The 21915-nt window shown below is 42.0% G+C and overlaps 1 long non-coding RNA gene across 1 annotated transcript; it reads right to left on the reverse strand.

Moving 5' to 3' along the window:
• Positions 1-267: 267 nt before the first annotated feature.
• On the reverse strand, positions 268-2782 carry LOC142664305 (uncharacterized). The gene is made up of 3 exons (XR_012851262.1): positions 2690-2782; positions 2349-2460; positions 268-454 (listed from the first exon to the last, which is right to left on the reverse strand). It is a non-coding gene; the product is annotated as an uncharacterized LOC142664305 (long non-coding RNA).
• Between the last annotated feature and the right edge of the window lie 19133 nt (positions 2783-21915).

A 21915-nucleotide genomic window follows, 5' to 3' on the forward strand; every position in this document is an offset into this window, starting at 1 on the left:
TTCATGGGCATCAACACTTTACCAGTCCAGCAGAAAAGTATCTAACCCTTTCATTCATGGATTGGCCAATAAGCATGAAGAACATTATTGAGGCCATGTTGAAGCATCAAAAGCCTCTTCCTGAAATCTTCTGCCATTTCTTGCCTTAAACTGCAAAAATATTCAGAATTTTCAGTGATGTAGTCTTGACCTTTGTTTCAATGTTGAAAACCCCACAGCTGTATGGAAGAACTTTGGGATACATTGTTGCCATTACTTTATTGTTGCTTCTTTAAATAATTCCAGCAGATTGCTACATTGTGCTTCAGGCGGAGAATGAAGACTACAAAGCTTGAATTGAATGCGTTGGAACCCAGCTGCGAATGATGACAATACAGAATCAATACTATGGTCGTCACAATACAAAGACCAATGATGAGGGGGAGCTGGATGCTGCCGGAACAATGGTGGCTTGCTGCAAAAACAAAAAGGAATCAATATTTATTTTGCCATGAAATCATACATATATTGAAATATATACACCCGTTTGCTACTGTGTAAGATTTGTAAAGAATTATCAAAGATGGAACCACGACTGGTCACCTGCTAGGGTTTTCCCAGCTGGTGAAGTCAACAAATTGTATATAAAGAACATTGGGAGCAACCACTGGTAGCAATATCAGTCTACTCTGGTACTACAACTAGGAATGAATGAATGTATCAATCAATCAATCAATCAATCAATCAATCAATCCATTCATCCATCCATCCATCCAATAAACCAACCAACCAACCAACCAACCAACCAACCGGAGGCGTAGCTTAAAACTCTTGTGACTTAATCTGTACCAGAGCTCCCCAACCGATACCAGGGCTGGGTTATAGAAAGGGCACAAGGGTCATGTCCCCCGAGGCCTTCACCACCTTGTGGACCTAGATGACCTCCCCCACCCACAAAGTGTGGCACTATTATTAGGGCACTGCCACTGGGGTTACTACGCATATGGAAATATTTTGAGGGACACTCTATGAAGGTTATATTATTTTTTGGGGTGGCTACACATGCGCGTTGATCTCTCCTTTGAAGTCGATGCCTCGGCCGTCTTTATAACTCCTAAAGACTGCAGTGGAGGGGGCCACATGCATGCATGGCCACCTCTCCTATATATGGCTGCGATAGAGGTTTAGGTGGGGTCAAGTTGGGATGGACCCCACAAAATTTTTCCACCACTAGCCATAACAATATAATACATGCTGTCCTTTTATGTGACAGAAAAACCATTGAGGTCCTTGAGGCACTGGGGCCCAGATACAACTTCAACCTTAACCTCTCTACCCCCTGAAGTTACTTTACTGAATCTGACTGATTCACCAGCTCTACCAACTTTCTAGCCATTAGAATACAATGTATAATTGCAAAAAGTCCCGTTCTTCACAGGACAGTCCCATGGACCGAAACTCGACAAAAAAGGGAGGGGTGTACATATTTGAATTAAAGTGAATGATTCTGACTAATTGGGGTGCGTTCTCAAGCGTTCTACATGGGTGGGCTTACAAATGCAGTGCAATTTGGGGTTAAGCATCCCAAAAGAAGTAGTGGTACGGTTCTCGTGCATCATAACATTTTTTTTTACCTTTTTCTATAGATACAGGTAGAACATACATGAGGGACGAGCAGTAATCTTGGCCTACAGCTAATTTGTCAAGGCCTTCTTTATCTATTCATAATCATTCATGGATTCATTTGATGTTAATAAAAAACTGTTTTTAGTTCTTTCGTAGAAACACAAAGTTACCCAAACCCACTGGGTGGGTTCTTTATAGTGATATTACACCTTTGGGGCCATTTGAAGGGTATGTACACTATCACAACCGGTTTTTGTATGGTGATTCTGATGAATCTACAATTTTTTTTAAAAATGAACAAATTTACAGATAGAGTAGTCTTGAAAATATCCTACTGTTTTGGGTATACAGCTCCTATGCAGAGGGAGTTGAATAACACATGACGATAGGACCAGACTACTTTTGTAGTCTGTAACCATGGAGACAGATAGTTCTTCCTAGCTGCTGTATACACATTATGGTATTGAAGCAATAAAAAAAAATGATTGCAAAAATAGACCCATACTTTAAATAATATATTAGAGAGTGACATCAATTTCGATAGTACAAGGGTAATATTGGCACTTCCTTTGACTGCTGAATACAGGCTGTCGTAAATGGTAGCCTATACTGTGCCTACCTTAATGGTTATTATTTGAACATATCTATGTCTAAAATGAGCAATTGCAATTATAATATGCCATTAGGATATAAATGATTATGCAACTCACTAAAATATTCATTAAAATATTTTTTTTACCTACCATGGATGTAGATTGCCTCTGGGTCCCTAAAGCGTACCCTTCGTTCAGACTTGTGTCGTGCACCCTCATCCCCTTTATCCTCTGTCCGCTTCCTTAGTATTGATGGCGGCACCTGCATAGAAAGCGTTTTGTATATTCATAAACATATTTGTCATCCATCGCATAGACCAGTGGTCTGCAACCGGCGGCTCCCTAACAGTTGTGAAACCAAAACTCCCAGCATGCCCTGAAGGAAGGCCACAGACTGTCTTGCTAGGAGTTGTAGTTGCAGACCATTGAAATAGCTACACTTATCACTTGAATTTAAATATATTCATTTTATTTTTGCAAAGCCTGCACACATTTTTTATCAATGACCATGGTTCTTCGGGATCCATCTGGCCATGGGTCATCAGGCTCCACCCGAATATCCAAAATATTGGTCCACCTCTGACTTTATATATTCTAGTCTAGTGGCTCCTTTAGTTTTCCTATGGCCTACCATCAAAAATCCTCTTTGGCTGTGTCCCCATGACAACACTCTTGTGCTCTAACAGCTTTATGTTATCATAGGGACATTGGGTCTCATAGCAGCCAATCAGAATCCAGACTTAATTTTTTTTAGCACCGGGATAGAGAAGGACTAAGTGTCCCTATGCAGAACACAGGAGCAGAAGTGTTGTCATAGGGAAAAGGGCAAAGAATATTTTTCAGACCCGTAAACCTATATATTTTCACATTTGAAAACACATCAAAGTGGCCTTAATAAGTCAATATAGATCCTTTGGTAATTCTCCCGTATCATTTTACAGCCGTGTTAACGCAAAACTTTCATTACCGCCAGACAGAAGTTTTTCTTTGCTTTTTATTGTTCTCTAAAGATGCAATAAATATAATATTTGTTTTCAAATGGCTTAAAACTATATGCTTGGGATTCAGAGCCATCACAATGCTAATAATCTTCTGTCAGCGCAATTTCAGCTCTCATTTGGCGAGATGAAAGACGTGCATAAAAATAATTCATCCCAGAAAGAGTTCACTTTCAGGAGATTACCTTTGCTGGAGGACATTTGGTTTGGTTCAGCGCATTTTCTGCATAATTTCACCTTTTTCTTGGTGTAATTTCTCGTTTCTAATATTCTCCTGTGCCCTTGAGGTTTTTCGCATGTTTCTATTGCTTTTTTATATGATGATTTCACCGTTCTGCTTGGGTTTGGGAAATGCCTTTTTTAAATAAAGGTTTTAATTTCAAGTTTTTTTTTTAATTCTTTCTTTTCATTTTCAGCCCGCTTCTTTTTGTTCTGTATTATAGTTTAGACCTCGTGGCTATATCGTCACATTATGTCTATTATAATGTCTATGGCAGCAGGTAATTTTTTACTGGGTTGACTACCACAATTTAACGCCTTATTATTTGGCAGGAAAATGGATAGGGAGTGTATAGGTGTATGACCGAATTGAGCTTTGGGTGACCCTTTTACGGGTGTACAATTTGAAAAGAGTATATATATATTTTTTGCACGGATACAAATGCTGCTCCATCTGCGTCTGTATAGCAACATGGCAGTATTTTTGGAGGTGTAGAGAAGGGCATGTTATTTCTTACATTTACCATTAAAGTTGGATTGATGCCCCTGAAATGGGCATGAATCTCGAAGAGCTGAGGCACCGACCTGGTATAAAAAGATCCAGCGGTTGTTAAAGGGTTTATATGAGATTACTAAAAAAAAGGTCTTCTTTCTTTTTCTAGAAACAGCAGCACCCTTGTCCATGGTATGTGTCTGGTATTGAAGCTTAGCCCAATGAAGAGGATTGGACTGAGCTGTAATACCAGACACAGCCTAGTAACAAGAGTGGCGCTGTTTCTGTGGACTAAAATAGTAGACAGTTTTTTCTAATCTTTTTTTAAATCAGGGACCTTCTATTCCTTTGGTCCCACATCATTTACATATTCTACCTCTAGTGGTGTAGGGGCCTGTATATGGGTATTTAGAGGGTCTTCCATATTTACCCAGTATGCTGCAAATCAAGATAATATTTTAATGGGGAAAACATTCCAGCACTCAGGCTTTGTTACAATTTCACAAAAAAATTCATCCAGGAATACAAGGGAAGACTGACTGGTTTTGGGCTTCATTGAACCCACGCTAAGTCATAAAGTCCTTCTAATCACATGCAATTGATAAAATAGTTGTATTTATGCGGGGTTAGTTAATAATGTACACACTTTATTCTTGAATAGCTCCCATCATCCAAACAGGCTTCAGTTGTCAGACCCACTCAGTCATGCCCCCTACAAAGCACTGCCCCAGGATGGTTAAAAGTGAAAAACCTTCTTCGGCAGTGGCGTAACTTTATGTGTCGTTGCCGTTGACCTGGCTCCTTGGCTTAGCACAAAGGTCCCGACGCTTGCCAACATCAGGACATTGCGTGTGGCGGCACAATCAAGGTCCTGATGCTGGTTGGCGTAAGGACCTTGTGCCGGGTCCTAAAGAGAAGAGAAGCCGGGTGTGAGAAGAAGTAAGTTAGTAGAGGGGCCTGAATTATTTTTTTTTAGTCTGGTCTAGTGTCTGATTTTAGGGGCCTGATGTGGGGTCGGATTTAGGGGTCTAATTAATTTAGGGGTCTGGTCTAGGGAATAAATTATTTCAAAGGTCTGGTCTGGAGTCTGAATTCATTTAGGGGTCTGGTCAAGGGTCTGAAATAATTAAGGTGTCTGGGTCTGGTCTAAATTCTGATTCATTTAGGGATCTGGTCTGGGGTCTGATTTAATTTAGGGATCTGAAGTAATTTAAAGATCTAGCCTCGAGTCTGAATTTATTTAGGGGTTCTGAGTTTATTTTTTTAGTCTGATCTGAGGTCTAGTTAATTCAGGGACTGGGGTCTGGTTAATTTAGGGGTCTGGTCTGGGGTCTGAAATAATTTGAGGGTCTGGTCTAAATTCTGATTCATTTAGGGATCTGGCCTGGAGTTTAATTTAATTTAGGGGTCTGGTTTGGCGTCTGAAATAATTTTAAGGGTAATTAAACATTCAACAAACTTCTGACATGTCATAGTGACATGTCAGAAGTTTTGATTGGTGGGGGTCAGAGGCTGAGCACTGAGATCCCCACAAATCGCCAAGACGACGCATTGGAGTATGTGCTCATAGACTTTCTATTGAGGCCGTACTCCAATACATTGATTTCCGGAAAAAGCCAAACAAAAATAAAGCGGCTCAGCGCTCACACGAGCACTTCTGCTGCTTCGTTTTAGCGATTGGTGGGGGTCTCAGTGTTCGGACCCCCACCAATCAAAACTTCTGACATGTCACTATAACATATAACATGTCAGAAGTTTATTGAACGTTTAGTTACCCTTTAAACAGAGGCGTAGCAAGGTTCTCCTGCACTCGGGGCAAAGATTCAGACTGGCGCCCCCCCAACTTCTTTCCCGACATCTTCTTCCCCCTCGCCATGTTTGCTTTCTCTACCAATCAATGAGGTGTAATTTTTTTCACAATTTTTTTAACGTAACACGAGCATAAAAGCATTTCTACATTTTACAAGCGATATAGTTATATAAAAGGTAGTTAACATAAAAATAAATTAGAAGAAAATAAATTAAAGAGGCCACACACAGACCCCTGTAGATAGCGCCACACAAAGCCCCCCTCTTGTATATAATGCGACACAGTCCCCCCTTGTAGATAGCGCCACACACAGCCCCCCCTTGTAGTTAATGCCACACAGCCCCCCTGTTGTAGATAGCGCCACACAGCCCCCTGTAGATAGCTCCACACACAGCCCCCCCTTGTAGATAGCGCCACACAGCCCCCTGTAGATAGCTCCACACACAGCCCCCCCTTGTAGTTAACGCCACACAGCCCCCCTGTTGTTGATAGCGTCACACAGCCGCTCCTTGTAGATAGCGCCACACACCTCCCGCCTTGTAAATAGCACCACACACAGCCCCCCTTGTAGATAGTGCCACACACAGCCCCCCTTGTAGATAGTGCCACACACAGCCCCCCTTGTAAATAGCACCACACACAGCCCCCTGTAGATAGTGCCACACACAGCCCCTCTCTTGTAGATAGTGCCACACACATCCCCCTGTTGTAAATAGCACCACACACAGCCCCCCTTGTAGATAGCGCCACACAGCCCCCCTTGTAAATAGCGGCACACAGCCCCCTTGTAAATAGCAGCACACAGCCCCCCCTTGTAAATAGCGGCACACAGCCCCCACTTGTAAATAGCGGCACTCAGCCCCCCTTGTAATTAGTCACCACACAGCCCTCCCTTGTAAACAGCACCACACAGCCCCCCCTTGTAGATAGCGCCACACAGCCCCCCTTGTGGATAGTGCCACACAACCCGCTGCCCCCTTTGTAAATAGCGCCACTCTCCCCCCTTGTAAATAACGCCACACTCCCCCCCCCTTGTAAATAGCGCCACACCCCCCACCCTTGTACTTAGCGCCACACTGTAAACAGAGAGGAGAGCGGTAGCCTACCGCTACCACTCTCCGCTCTGCCTGACGTGACTCACCGGAGAAGCCGAGGAGGTCATGCGGCGCAGGCAGCAGCAGAGTTCCTTCTGACTAGGGTCGGTGACAGCCCGGGAGTGGACCAGTCCAGTCACCTGACCTGAGTTATCTGACTTCTTGTCACTGACGTGACGTCAAGTGACAGGTCAGGTGACTGGACTGGGCAGTCACAGGCCCCAGTCAGAAGGCCACCGCATGAACTCCTGGCTCTTCCTAACGCTGATTGCTGCTGCAGGTGTCCGACATACAGGGCACCTATCAGTAGCGATCAGCTGCTCTGCGTCGCCCCCTTCCATACCACCTAGTTGCGCCTGGGGCACATGTCCCCCCCCCTAGCTACGCCCCTGCTTAAAAGGTCAGATATGGGGTCTGAATTAATTTAGGGGTTCTGAGTTTAATTTTTTAGTTTGATCTGAGGTTTGATTAATTTAAGGGTCTGGTCTGGGTTCCGAATTTGGGGGTCTGATATGGAGTCTGATGAATTTGGGTTTCTGGTCTGGGTTCTGAATATATTTAGGGATCTGGTCTGGGGTTTGATGTCTCCCACGCCCCCATCCTGCATTCCCTACTTATGTGGCTGATGCCGTTATCTGGTACCATTCTCCCAGCGAGCTCTGGTCATTTATCAGGTCATACTGGGAGTTTTCACAGAACTTGTATTTTTTTACCGTGACTTGGCTGGCAAGTGTACCCTCACCCTAACCTTCTAACATTTACATGCTAGTAAGCACATGGGTGGAAGGTGGACCCATTCAAAATTTAGTATGGGACCCAGCACCTTCTAGTTACGCCCATGTTGTTTGTAATGTTGCATCATGGGACCTAAATACTTAAAAATCCATCTTTAAATTATAACTCTAAATTTTTCATGCCCATCACAATAGACGTCTTACAAGAGGATTGTAAACCTACAAGTAGGCAAAGACTGGTGCTTCAAGACATACAAAGGCAAAATAATGCTAAAGTGATAAAGACTATTAAGCCAAGTTCAACCTAATTACCTACGTTTTCGGCAGGAACCATTCCCTTTCATGTACATAATACAATCTCTTGTTATGGACTGCAAATAAGACGGCAAGGAGCGTCCATTATACTTTACCGTCATGTTGAATTAATTATTTTTCGAGTTCTAAACTTAAAGTGTCTTCATGAGTGTAGTTACCCTTCAAGGATCATTTATCTTCTCGTCTATTAAGTCATTAATGGTAAAGCCAATGCCCTCGGGTTTTAGTAGCGTTATTTGTCTTTTACCTGATACTTCTTGAATTGTTAAAAATAGTACGTTCAGTTCTGTTAGGGATTGGGCCGCATGTCCAGATTTCCCTATAGGCATTGTAGGCTTGTGCCTATCGGCGACCCTTAAGGGAATATTTTAAAGCCCTACATGTCTTATGATGTGGCCTACTTGATGGACGGAGTCTAAGTTGCTAGACAATATTGGTCTCCAGGCTCCTGAGATAAATCCGGACCTGCATGACTGCTATAGATAAAATAGCTGATGCTGTTCCTAGGCTAATGGTCCATTTGAACGGCCCGATATTGGTCATGAAAACGAGTGCCGATTGATGATACATACATTTCCATCATGTCTATGACTAGCGACCATCTAATTGGTTGTATAAAAGATTCGATCAGCCAATGAAAGCTCATTTGCCCAATCATTGGCCCGTATAAAACGGCCTTTAGGGCCCCTAGGTCACAAGTCAATCACCTATCATCATAACTAACACAGAACAATTTTTTAAGCCAATGTCGAATGATCAGGGGTTTGAAAAATCTTTATATCTATTGGCCAATCCATGAGAACAATAATCACACCAGAGGCATAACTTAAAGCTCTGGGCCCACAATGCAAAATCTGTAACAGGCACCCCCTCTTACCATGTGCTATTTATAATACTGGTGTCTTCCTATGTGGCCCCTCAGACTACCTCTGCACCCCCTATTAGCTACTCCCCTGAATTGTGCAGATATAAGGTGGAGTTGAGAGTAGTTCCCTCCCTTCCCCACATTTACATACTGAGCCTTGTGGTCCCTGATTTCCTTCAAGGCTCCATGTCTGTCCCTCTGTATGTCTTCCTGACAGAGAGGCTTTATACTTAAATATTGGTATCCTGGGACAAGGCTATATAATACCAGCAATAGATAATGGCCTTGGCATTGTACACGTCAACACAAAGTGGGCTCTAACTTGTACACTGAATGCAAAAAAAAACCCTCATTACTCTACATTGGTCAATAGGGAATTTAATTTTAAGCTCCATGGTTTTCATCCGGAGCCCCGATAAATTGTTAGGCTTTGTGGCAGGGTAACTGCAATGTCGGGCCTTCAAGATGGCCATCCTCCCTGGCTACCAATTAAAATGGTGCAAATATGGTCAACCAGGATGTGGTAAAGTCAGTTCAAGAACCAGGGTCAGGCCTGGGATGAAGTTACAACTAAAGCTGTACAATACAATGAAAAATGTAGGTTCCAAGAAGAGTTGTGGAGCCAGATATGGATGGCACACCGGGTAGAAATATGGCATTAACCCATTGAAAAACACTAGAAAGAGATAGCTATAATTTGGCACGGTTTTCAGTAACGGTCTAATGTCCATGGCTGCGGGCTGTCCGCTCCAACCTCCCCCTGACAGCAGCAACCACGAGTCGGCAAGTGCTGGCCCCAGCCTCATCGCCAGGAGATGCCAGCGCTCGCGTCCACTCACCTCTGCCGGATCCCGTATGTTGCGCGTGCACGCTCGTGCACGCTCGTGCCCGCTCTTAAAGGGGCAACGCGTACACCGGACCTCGTTGATGAACTTTGACCCGTGAGTACCCTGGACTATAAGAGGGGTCCAGTCCCCTAGTTCTATGCCTGAGCGTTGTTGTGTTCCATAGTTTGTCTATGTGATGGCCTCCTAGTGTGTTTCCTGTTCCAGTCCCTGTTCCAGTCCCTGCCCCTGTACCTATACCTGTTTCCAGTTCCTGTTCCTAGCAATCCATACATTCCTGGTCTAGCACTGAGCTGTGCTGCATCCACGTCTGACCTGCTTCACCTCGCCTGACGTCCGCCTGCTACCTAGTCCCAGCCGAGCATGCCCTGCTGCTGTCTGAGCTGCCACAGGTACCTATAAAACTACGGACCCTCACCTGTTGCCTGTTGGCCAGCTGCCTTACCGCCAAGGCGGTACGGCCCAGTGGGTCCACAGACCCTTCGTGACAAACGGTAGGGTAAGGAGAGGTCAAGTTGGCTTGTTGGGCAATATGGCCCAGGTCTTGAAAATGAGTCTCTACTTAGCCATAGGTACATGATGAATTACTCTAAATTGTGTGTATTCTATGACATCTATAAGTTCTCATCTATCACCTACAAAAGGGACAAATACATTTTCTCATTGCTAATATACATTGAGTATTGGAAGGATTGAGGTAAAGTGGCAAAATGGGTAATTTTTGGAATATATTGGGTATTTAATCTCGTGTAATGCATGATAAGTACACCTGTTGTTTGGATTTAGTGTGGGGGGCTATATAGTTTTATATATATATATATATAGGTGAATGCACTGTCCCATTAGACGACATTTCACCCAGGGAAACCAATAATTGGCCGTTAGATAACCTGAAACACAGTGGAATGGTCCATAAGGAACTAGACTCCCAGAACCATAAATATTCATACAGAATTAATCCTTAAAGGTCTTGTCTTGTCATATTATTCAACTCCTCCTCAAAAACAACCATCTTTGTGATCGGACCACGGGTCTCCCAGAACCCCCAGAATTCAGTTGACCGTGCTAGGGAAAGTTTTGACTGGCCAAACATGCCCCATATAGTGGCCGCTGCAGTGGAAAGTTAATATTACATGCTGGCCTGTCAAATGAATGGTGACCATGTAATACATTGACGGGTTGGGTCTGTGAACTCTATGATATGGCATATGTACAGGAGTTGTCTTGATATGGCAACCCCTTTAAAGAGGTTGTCTGAAATGAGAAAAAATATTCTACCTTTTTTTTAAAACTGTGCCACTCTTGTTTGTGGCCTGTGCTGGTACTGCAGCTCAGCCGCATTCAATTGAGCTGCAATACCAGACACAGCCTATAAATAAGAGTATGTTTTACTGTTCATATAACATACAATAGAAGCCACTTCCTAGTTGACACTGGCCGCATTTCCTGCCGTGAAGGGTTAAACAGTATTTTACGGCACCTTGTAAGTGAAAGCCATTAAAAAGTAGAACTAACACTACATGATTCAGTGTCCACAAGTCCTTGTATGACATTGCTGACTTAAATTACTCTTGCTGTTGCCGTAAATAAGCGCATGTTGCCTGACACCAGACTAAATAAAAGGAGCCATATATTACGGACGACGATGGACATCCTTCCTGCAGTATTACAGACAGAGACATCTAGAACGCCATGAAGCATTAGAAAAAAAAAGATCCGGTAAATAATAGCAGAACTATAGGATCCGGTTCCCAATCTCCAGGCGTATAAATATGTGACACGAGAAGCACTCACTAAATGATGTTACTCGGGAGTTTTTCTTCTTCCCGATCCCGCTAAAGCCCCTTCCAATTATTTCCCAACCTGGCAATTTCCTCATATCTGTGAATCTGGTTTTATTGCAAATAGAGTCGTATAAAAAGCGAACAGCTATTGTGATTATATATACTTAGTTTATCTTTATTATCAGCGTTTTCAGCACTTCGAGGCGACACATACATATTTATGTAGCAAATCATTACCCCGGGGAACCTGCTCTACGACCAGATTTGGTTTCTATATAGAAGTCGGAAGGCCATAAATTTTACGGTGGAGATTTCCAATTTGTAAAAGAGAGGCCTCTTATCGATGTTTTGTTTAGAGAACATTATGAATGATACAGGCCATATTTTTTTTTTTCATATTTGCGGTCAAGTAATAGAAATGATGCCGCATGTTATGTACATAATGGATAAAGCTAATTGAATAACACAGGGTAAACTACAATCAATAAAGGGGCTGCCTCTTGCTAGGAACCCACCCAATTAACTGGTTATAGCCCCTAAGTTGCAAAGGTTATGAATGTTTTCCCTACACTGCCCCTAAAGGACAAGCACGGCATTACAATTTAGGTGTTGCTGCATAGCAGGAGTCTGTGGAGCTTTAAGCTATGTTCACACGCTTAGCAAAACACGTCTGAAAACACGGAGCTGTTTTCAAGGGAAAACAGCTCCTGATTTTCAGACGATTTTTTGTCAACTCGCGTTTTTCAATGCGTTTTTCACGGCCGTTTTTGGAGCTGTTTTTGTAAGTCAATGAAAAACGGCTCAAGACGTGACATGCACTTCTTTTTCGTGGGCGTTTTTTTACGCAGCTGTTTTTCAAAACGGCCACGTAAGAAAACGCCCTGTTGGAACAGAACACAGTTTTTCCCATTGAAATCAATGGGCAGATGTTTCGAAGCGTTCTGCTTCCAGTTTTTCGGCCATTTACGGGCCGTAAAACGGCCGAAAATAAGCCGTGTGAACATAGCCTTACTGTTACATGCAGGGATGTAGGTACAGGGGGTGCAGAGGTAGCAGTCGCACCCGGATCCTGGTGCCTGAGGGGGTCCAAAGGTCTCTCTGCCACATATGAAGACACCAGTATTAAAAATGGCACATGGTAGGTGGGGGCCCTGTTAGAGATTTGGTGTTGGTCCCAGGAACTACAAGTTACGCCTCTAGAAACATGAACAAGAAGTCGTCCAGCCTGAGAGCCAAATCTGGATGTGACTTTAAGCTGTTTGGGGTTCCCCTTTAAGTAATAAAACTTCCTTCAAAGCAATTGTTTGATGCTGTACTTGTATGTTGAAAAGCTGTGCAATTGTGAAATATACTTTGTGTGTTAACTCCTCACGTTTAATTCGATTTTTGCTTGCTATCATTGAATAGAAACCTCCCTTTTTTTGCTTTAAAAGGAAACAAATCTGTCCTGGTCATGTGATGCTCATAGAGGTTCATGGATTATTAAGAGACAGCTCTAATAACTGTACTGTAAGTAGACGTACAACTGTGTGTCCATTACATGACCAGGAGAGATTCTCATCCTCTGGAAGTAAAGAATGAAGGCTCCCATTCAATGACTGCAAGCAGAGTTCTTGAAAAAACGTAAGGAATTTATACACAATGCATATTTAAAATATGTAGTGGAGGTCAGCGCAGGTCTGTGGAGCTTCACTATTATATGAACAAAAAAATCTATGTCCCCCTGCCTGAGAACAACAGATGTTTATGACACTCGGCTTTCTGGGGTTCCACTTTAGGTAATTAGACCTCTACTGCTCCTTAATACTACCCTATGACACTTAAAGTGTTACTCTGGTTACAGCAAAGTAAATTTACTAATTGTATACTAATTGTATACTATCAACTCTCCTTGCAGTCAGAGAATGGAAACTTTCATTGTTATCTTCCTTTGAACGAAAATATGTCCGGGTCATGTGATGCTCATAGAGGTGCATGGCTTGTTACAAGACACAGCTTTAATAACTGTATTGTAACAAGCTGGGCACCTGTGTCATCATCACATGACCAGGACAAGTTCTCATCCTCTGAAAGTAAACAAAGAATGCTTCCATTCAATGACTGCAAACAGAGATCTAAAATACATAAGGAGAAACATGGAATAAAATACATGGGAGAAATATATTAAAAGGCTTCCACCAGTTTTCTGGCGTAAAAAGTTTGTAAATTTTGACGCACGCTACAATTTGAGGCTTTTTAGTGGCGAGAAAAGGAGGGTGGGGTTTAGCAGGAGGAGGTGGGGTCTCCGACTGATCAACAGATTTACCATCGCTAATGCCAGAAACTGAAGTAAGTTATGACATTTTGGAGTTCCCCTTTAGGAAATTACACCTTAAATGCCCTACAGTACAATCCCATGACACTGGAAGGGTCACTATGGTTTCAGAAAATTAAGTTCACCCATTGTATACTGAATAGTTATGTAATTTTCTCACATACCTTGCGTATCAACTGCTCACAGTTGAGATCTCTCACTCCAGTCAGTGAATGGAAACCTTATTTTTTATTTTTTTTTGAGGATGAAAATCTGTCCTAATAAAGATGAAGGCTCTTTACAAGACAGACCTCTGATATCTGTACTGTAAAGTGCCATAATCTATATGATCACAGCAAACAGTGCAGATTTCAATCTTCTGGAAGTGAACAAGTAAGGTTCCTATTCAATGCCTGCAAGCAGAGATCTTGAAAAACATAAGCAATTAATACACAAAGTATACTAACAAAAATTGCAATTACTTTTCATTATACAATAAATACGTTTTATTTTATTTACCAGAATACCCCTATAAGAATATATCCCCTTGTGGAAACACGTGGAGATATAAAGGTATATAAGATCTCTGCTTGCAGGCATTGAATAGGAACCTAAATTGTTTACTTCCAGAAGATTGAAATCTACACTGTTTGCTGTGATCATATAGATATCATATATGGCACTTTACATTACTGTTATTGTGTTACTGAACAGACCAAAAGTGTGTAACCTGCTATATAAAATGGCAAGTTTTAAAATCACATAAAGACTAATAAAGATTTAATGGAATCCACCTCTGCGGCAAGAACCATAAAGTGTCATGGATGCCGGACCTACTTTCCGGAATCATAAAGCGGTTATATATATTCTTATATGGAGACAAGTAGCAGTGTAGCCTCGTATAGGAAAGTCCTTTAATCTACTGTGTATACATTTATGCCAGGAGCCATGTGTAAAATGGGACCAGACCTCAACTTTTATTAAAAATGAATGCCGGGCAGCCACAGGGGTTCCCTGCAGAATGAATTTTTTTATAAGCATCTCGGATTAAAGCTTGTGTTCTGATCACCTCAATGTGAAGAACGGGATAAAATAATGACATTGTGTAGTAATGATCATATCAGGGAGAAGTAGAATAGAAAATACATTCCAGAAATGGCCGGAAAGAATCAAAAACTGTAATTACGGTATGAGAATAAAGTCATTATTTTACAATGAATTCGTTTTTATTGAATATAAAGTTTTGCCAAAAACCAACAAAAAAAATATATATAAAAAAGCATAGAAAAATAAATCCTTGCTCATGGATATTAGCCAAAGGCAAAAAATTTTTAGCCTTTGTATAATTTTTTTACATTTTGGAATTCTTCATACCTCCCATAGGGAAACTATAATTTTAATTAAGTCAATTAGCTGTCCAACATTAGAGAACTGCCTTGTGGTAGGCTGTGATACAGGGCCTATCAGACAGGATTACACGTGGGCCATGTATCTAAGCCGACCAGGTGGTAGGCTTAGATACAGGGCCTAGCAGAAAGGATCACACCATGTGTGATCCTGTCTGATGGGCCCTGTATCTAAGCCTATGCAATGGTAGGCTTAGATACAGGGCCCAACAGACATTAACTTTATACTTACCCTTCTTTTCGGCTCCGGGCGCAGTGGAGATCCTGACGTCTACCTCTATATCTACGCCACTGCCTCAACCTAAACATTTGATTTTGCTGTGTTCTAATGTGAAAAAATATCACAATAGCGTAATTCATACATATATGTTATCTACACAAGAGGTTAAATAAATTTGTATATATTGCATTACTTGTCTTGAACTGATCCTGAGTTACAGACTATATTATGCTCCAGAGCTGCATTCACAATTCTGCTAGTTTATATTGGAAACAAGCATAGCTGAGCTCCTAATGTAGTGAAAAAAAATTAGTTTTTCAGATTACTTTATAGTGCCTGGAGTTTTATATGACACTTGCCATAATGCAAATCACCAGAACCAGCTCTGTGCAAACAAAGGATACAAGGAGATTTCTGCTGTTAAATTTGCAGAATTGTGAATACAGCTCTGGATTACAATTCAGGATCAGTACAAAATAAATATTGAAATGTATTTACAAAGTTGCTCGACATTTCATGTAGATTAAATCTGTGTATAAGGTGACAAATTTGACTTTTGTGACTTTTTGACTGCCCCAAAAGCCCCACAATAAAACCTAGTGGGCATCCAACGAGACCGCCACATCTGTAATCCACTGTTGCTATGTATGGCAATCAATTTGCCAACTGCATTACCCCTTTAAAACCATAAACACAGAATTTTTTTTTTATCTGTAAGGCTCAAAAATTGTAAAAAGTTTTTGCCTCTAATACACCCTGAAAGAGGCAGAAGGTCGTACCCTTATTATCTTTCATTGAAACCTGGAAGCTCCTTATCAGCCGGTGCGTCATAAATTCCAAAAACTGCAGTCAAATGAGTTTTTGAATAATTTAAAGAACGATCTTGGGATGATGACGACATCGGCTCAAATTGTTCTATTTTACTATTAACCTTTTGGCACGTCAAACAATGTCTATCTTAGTAAATCACACTTACTTTCGAAGAGACGTTTGCCAAGGTCATTCCTTCTTCCAGAAGTGGTATCCAGCACCAGCCTAAGGATCCAATCAAAAGAAAAGCCAAAAACTTCCAGACGGACAATACCCATCGATATGGGAAAATAAAATATAATGACACTGGATGTCGGACGTTTTACTAGAAGAGTGTTCTCCGTCCTAGCCTGCGACGTGAATGAGCTGCTTCTTCCTCTTCTTCTTCGTCTTCGGCCCTGGCAACATTAAACAGAGTACGAAATATTTATCACATAGTAAAAATGTCATGAGCACCTGCTTGTTGCACGGGGATTATGCTGTGGATTATTGCTAATGTAAAGTATGTTTATTCTTGCATTTGACGTTGACAGATTATTTATTTGAATGAGCGTCTGGGCTGCCCTGCACGTTTTCCCCAATTTGTGTATAACTCTGACATGTTTGACTTTCTGGGACTTGGCTGGTTATATTAATAATGGCTCCACTGTTGTTTAACTTGCTCTTTCCAAAATAAAAAAAATGAAGGCGGGGGATGGGAACAAATGTACTAGCCGGGGTGGTGGCGAATAGAAGCACATTATCCAAAGCAATAATATTTTAACACAGCATTCAATGCTAGCAACATGGGAGAGAGACGGACCACCTATAGCAGGTGGTGCCGTAATGGCTACATTTTTCGATATATTTTTAGATGTAAGCCCATTCTAGCCCCACTTTTCTACAGTTTGAGATCAACACTTAGGGCAAATGTGATCTATGGTTGATCTCTTCTATCAGGTGAGTGATGTTCCAGGACAGTGCCACGAGTATGGGACTGTTTAACTGAATTCTGGACACTTGTTTGTCATGGGGTTAGGGGGGTTAAGGGCCACACAAAAGAGATCCAAGGGTTACATGTGGTTTCCAAGCCACACTGTGGCCACCTTGGAGTAAAAGGATTCATTTGAAGCTCCTATACCCAATGCAAAATCTGTTACAGGTCCCCCCACGTGTAAATCATAGTACTGGTCTCCAAATATAGTGCAGATGAACCTTTTCGGCCCCCGCAACCGCAAAAGCTGCCCCCTTATAGTCATACCTTTAATACTATCTTTCTCCTCCAGACGGGATGGTAGCGAGGGGTTGAAGGCAACCTAGAAATGGGAGGATTGGAGTAGTTTTGTCTTGACTATGAGGCCACATTTCCACTAGTAGCAGTACAATACGCCCACTGTAGGATAAATGTAGTATTACATACCGGTCATTTAATTAAATAAATCCATGTAGTGCAAGGATGGGCTGGGTTCGCCAAAGCATGAGCCGCTCTTACAGAGTGACTCTCAGTTCCGGCACATAGAGTGGAAACTACCCCCTATAACGTCCCTGTGCCCTAATAGGGCATTTGGACAGGTGTTGTCCTGATGGGACAACTTATTTAAAGATACATTTTGTGACATTTTGTATGCCACAATTATCCCTTATTTCCTCTAATAAGATCCGTATTTCCACCATATAAAAAAACTGGAGGATAAAATATACAGTAGATCCTTATTTTAGCTTCTACGTTCTTAAATGGAGAAATTGTGGTCTAGCGATAGGTATTTATCAACCAGAGAACCACATTTTGTGCATTTCTTAGTAGGATACATACATCTGAACGTACTATTGCGGCCGCAATTCCCCCGAAAATCCACAGGAGAATTGCGGTCCCATTCATTTTTATGGACCCATGCACACGACCGTGGTTTCCACAGTCCGTGCATGGCCCAGGAGCTTGGACCGCAGAAAGAACGGACATGTCTTATTACGGCCGTGTTCTGTGGTCCAGGCTCATAGAAATTAATGCACGTGGCCATGTGCACGGCCCGCGGTTTGCGGGTGGCCCGCGGGTGACACTCCGCGGCTGTCCGACCTGAAAATCATGTGCATGAGGCCTTACACTATTTTTAGTTTGGAACTTTAGACAAAAACATCCACCGTCCCTATTTTCATGTACGGTATGTCTAGGTCAAAGAGTTACTGTAAGAAGAAAAATAAGGACACAAAAGTAGAGAGTAATTTGTAAATCTGCCGGATAGGGCTGGATATAGTTTTTAATATGTGACATCGGACTTATCGTTCTATCTTCAATCATTATGCATTATATTCATACTCATCCTCTACAAAAAAGTTGTAGAATCTAATCTTCTGCTCAATAAATCAGTAGCTGAAGGGGATTTGTACCAGTGACATTAGTATATAGCCATTTCTAGATTTACAGCCCTCTTCTCCAGTATGCTAACTTACTGTTCAAGGCTATAGTAAGCTGTAGTAATTGAATATAAGCTTGTAAAACTCAACTCTATATTTTCAAGCTTGACCTTTGCCTGCTCTATCATTGTACATAATACAGTTTGAAAAACATCCACAAATTCATGTTTTTCATTATAAATGGTCCATGAAATATACAATTTAAGATTAATGCTTCACTCGTCTTGTTAAAACAACAGGCAAACATCACATTTCAATTTTTACCTTCTTCATCTTCTAACATTATCTTCCTCCATTTTCAAGGATGTTGTATTTAAAGATTCTCTATGACTTCCACTTGGATAGGAATTTGTCCTAGATTTAGTTCATAGTTGTAACACTAAAAAATCTTGGTGGAAATTTTGCTTTAATTAATCTTGACCCCTCTTGACCACCTTTACATGGGTTCCGATGATCTTGAGGGTTCTTGGGTGATCTCATGATCTTCTCTTGAAGGATCATGACAACCCAAGTTTCTACACACATATGTTACATGATCTTCTCACTCTCAATAAAAATAAAAATCACTTTCTTCATTAAGTGAGGCTTGGTACGCCCCTACCCACAAAATGATCTGACATGGGTTTCTGACAATGAGGAGATCTGAAGGGTTCTTTGGTGTTCTGCTTACCTGCTTTCTCAGAACCATGACAGTCCAAATGCCTACACACCATTGTTCCGTTTTCTGCTCCACCCTCTTAGCAAATAAGGCACTGAAACTCCCTGGCAAGCTCTTCGATGGAGTGGGATGTGTTGGAGCTTAGGGATGATGTGAATCAGGGACTATTGCTCGAGTAATGTATTTTCTAGTGACATTATTAAGACATTTTATTCTGCATAGTCAACATCTTAGGGGTTTATTGATTGACAAAGCCTTGGGACGGCTGGTGGGAGGGAAGTTGGCACAGATTGCAGAAGTAGATGAAAAGAAAGGTAGTAAAGGTAGAAAAAATGAGGTTTACTAGTATTTATCAGTGTTGGTGGGCTTAAACTGAAGGTTGACCTTCAGCCAATGAATGATGGAAGTCACTGTCTACCAGGCAGAGTTGTATAACGTTAGTTTGGGAAAACCATTGGTGACCACCTACCAGAAGATCTGCCAGTGGGCCAAGGCTCCGAAGCAATAATCGGCCTCAAGATCTAGCTAAAGACAACCCCATTTGGAGCTGACTTTGAAGCCAATCACTTGCCACTAGGCTCCATTACTTATTGGAGGATTCACAAATGACCTATTAGACCTTATTGATGATATGTCCGGTGTGTGCAATGATATCAAGAAAGATTACAATGCTAATAAAAGTGGATGTTCACATGTTCTGTATAGGTAGAAGGAGAACCCTCACAACCGGCTTCTCTGGTGGACTCCGGAAACTCTAGTCCAACACCGCAGGCAGACTCAGTGACAGTCAAAGTAGCACCACACTGGGAGCATCTTTACCAAACATCTCCCCATATCTCAGCTTCCAGGGCCCATTTAAGCATCACATGGTGGATTGGGATATCAACAGTCACACTTGAATTTTTAGGCGTTGGGCGGAGTTGGGTTTTAATCTCATCTTTTTGAAAAACTGATCCTTAGATCTGACAAATAATCACCGATTTTAGACAAGTGGACGGCAAAGTTGAGCAAAGTTTAGTCCATTAAGTTAATAGAGTCACAGATCACTAACGCATGACTGTTACGTTAATCACATCAGTCACAGGACATTACCCCAGTGGAGCAGTCTATATGTCTAGTGCCTGATTACCATCAATCTACAAAACATTAACTCCTATCCAGCGGTACACAAATACCATCAGCCAAGAGGTTAATGAATCAGAAACATCATTGATGTTGCATGCCATTGTCACCCTGTTATAATGGGTGATCCAATTTGCATGAGCATTAAAGTGATAAATATTCATGTCCTAAATGGTTGAGACGAGGGGTAAGTAATCTTATCTGGGGGGATTGTGCCACCAGTACTTTTATAATGTCAGGTTGTGTTGTTTTTCGTTTCTTCTAATCATCCCCACAGCATTTGGCCTTATCAAGTACAACGCGGTGTACACAAGACGATGATGGATTACCCATACAATGTGACATTTATGTGCCCAAAGAGTCAAGAGCCATTCTGCTGTGGATTAAACCCTTCCACTTCTTGTGAAATTAATTCTGCACCCCTGAATACTCTGCCTGGCTTTTACGTTTACCCTATAAATCCTGTTTTCTTGTTTTATATCTGAAAGAATTCTAGCATTTTCACCCATCAATTTTCTTGGAGATGACAAGAACGTACAAACTAACGTCGAGGGGTTTATAATAAAGCTGTGGATTGGTGTTAACATTTACTTTCCACGTCCACACTTCTTTTGCTGCTGTTCAGCTATTTAAAACACAAAGTACAGTATAACCCAATTTAAGACTTAAAGGGGCAGTGTTGCTTTTTTAAAGGGTATGTATAGTTTTGCAACAATTTTTAGTGATTCAATGCAGCAAAAATAAAAAATTAATCAGCTTTGCAATTATTCTCAAAAAAATAAATAAAAAATATATACTAGTATATACATACCATTTTGGTTATACAACTCCTATGCAAATCTATGTGTCTCCATGGTAACAGACTACAAATAAACCCTGTGTGTAGTCTTACCTTGCAGTCATGTGTAAATGTCCCCTCTCCTACAGTCTGTAGGTTAGCAAGAAGAGGGGGCAGCCTGCAGCCTGTTACCATACCTACTGCTACCACCAATACAACGCATGCTGCCCCTAATACTGTGCCTGTGACAGCCCAAAATAATCTGACTACTGTGCTGCAGCCAGTACTGTGCCTGCTGGCTCAGTGGCCGAAATATTCTAGCTTCAATACAGCTCATTGCAACCAGTGCCTGAAATGGCCCCTAATACTGTGTCAGATGTGCTTCTTAGTGCCCCCCAACACTGAGCCTACTGCCTCCAATGCTGTGCCTGCTGCCTCCAATGCTGTTCCTGCTGCCTCCAGTACTGTGCCTGCTGCCTCTAATGCTGTGCCTGCTGCCTACAGTACTGTGCCTGCTGCCTCCATTCCTGTGCCTGCTGCCTCCAGTAATGTGCCTACTGTCTCCAATGCTGTGCCTGCTGCCTACAGTACTGTCCCTGCTGCCTCCAATGCTGTGCCAGCTGCCTCCATTGCTGTGCCTGCTGCCTCCAGTACTGTGCCTACTGTCTCCAATGCTGTGCCTGCTGCCTCCAGTACTGTGCCTGCTGCCTCCAATGCTGTGCCTGCTGCCTCCAGTACTGTGCCTACTGTCTCCAATGCTGTGCCTGCTGCCTCCAGTACTGTGCCTGCTGCCTCCAATGCTGTGCCTGCTGCCTCCAATGCTGTGCCTGCTGCCTCCAATGCTGTGCCTGCTGCCTACAGTACTGTGCCTGCTGCCTCCAA

The sequence above is a fragment of the Rhinoderma darwinii genome, chromosome 12 (genome assembly GCF_050947455.1).
Source record: "Rhinoderma darwinii isolate aRhiDar2 chromosome 12, aRhiDar2.hap1, whole genome shotgun sequence".
Taxonomy (NCBI): domain Eukaryota; kingdom Metazoa; phylum Chordata; class Amphibia; order Anura; family Rhinodermatidae; genus Rhinoderma; species Rhinoderma darwinii.